The sequence below is a fragment of the Elephantulus edwardii genome, unplaced genomic scaffold, assembly GCF_000299155.1.
Source record: "Elephantulus edwardii isolate Elephantulus edwardi_28Jun2011 unplaced genomic scaffold, EleEdw1.0 scaffold00185, whole genome shotgun sequence".
Taxonomy (NCBI): domain Eukaryota; kingdom Metazoa; phylum Chordata; class Mammalia; order Macroscelidea; family Macroscelididae; genus Elephantulus; species Elephantulus edwardii.
Window position 1 is genome coordinate 1,489,955 of NW_006399935.1, and position 1,438 is coordinate 1,491,392.

Sequence of the window (1,438 nt, forward strand, 5' to 3'; positions counted from 1 at the left end):
GGACCTGGGGGAGGGTTTGTAAAACAACGAAAGAATTTGTCTTTTACTTTTCCAAGAGGGTGGTGTATTGGGGGTAGGGTTGGGAGGGCAGAAATATGCAACAATGAATGAATGGAAATCCAAAGTCTCTGTAAATTTTTACTGAAATGAATAATAAATTTTTTTTTTATAAAAAGAACTGACAGTGAATGCAAGCAATGGGCTCAAACAAGGTGGAGATTGAGACAACGGGCCAAGTTGGGCACGGTTCCAATCTACTGGTCACAGTTTTGCTATGACTGTAATTGACTTGATGGCACCCAACAACAACAACAACAACAACAACAAAGAAACTTAAAAAACTCATTGCCATTGAGTTGAGATTGACTCTGAGCTGACTCTGCAGGAGATTTTCTGAAGTTGTGAACCACAAGAGGGGATATTACCACCGCGGAGCTGCTGGTAGAGTGGAGCTGCCAGAACAGTACCACACATGATTTAACAGAGAGTAACTTCCTAAAAGCTAAAAGAATAAACACGCAAGTAAGTATTAGAGAAAGTGCAACCAGGATGCTCCTTAGAGGCAAGGATCATTCAACTTTAGCTCACATACTTTGGGCATGTTAGGAGTTTGAAAAAACCCTTCATGCTTGGAAAGGTGGAGGGTTGATGAAGGAGAGGAAGATTCAACTAGACAGCTTCTAGCAGCAACAGCACTAAGGCAAGGGCAGAGAGAAGGAAATGAACTTCAGGCAGGAGAGAAGGTCTTAGGGGATGGTTTGTGGATGCTATAGCATTTGAGTAGAGAAGTGGAGAGAACTAAAAACTAGAAAAGGTCAACAAATATTCTGGGTGAAGGATTTCCCAACAGAGGATGATAAGGACAGGACAGGACCAAATATTGCTTCCCTTGAGTAGTAATAATGATGGGGGGAAAAAAATAATTGGCTCTAGAGCCCTGAGAGTGTCACTTAACATACAACAACGTAATTGTTAGTTGCTGTCAAATCAGCCTCATCTAGGGGAAATTCACATTGAAAACTTGTTGTTCTTATACGCCGTCAAGTCGCTTGCGACTCATAGCGATCCTATGTACAACAGCTGTAAACTCTGCTCTGTCCTGTGCCAATCTGATTGCCTCCGAAACACTCATCCCGATTGCCCCAGTCACCGGATCAATCCATCTCCCAGAGGGCCTTCCCCTCCTGCGCCTGCCCTCCACTGACAACTAGGGAAGTTTTTTTCCCCACAAGAATTGTTTACATTGGCCCTTAGACTCCCTGGAACAATTTTCAGATAAACAGCAAAGTTTACAATAACACCAGGGAGGACTGTACTCCTCAATACAGCCATCCCTAGGAGAACACTGAGGGCCCTATTTACCCAAAAACAAGGCTCAAAAGGCAAGGACGATATCATTTGACCCAGAAATTCCACGACTGGGAATATACCCTAAAGA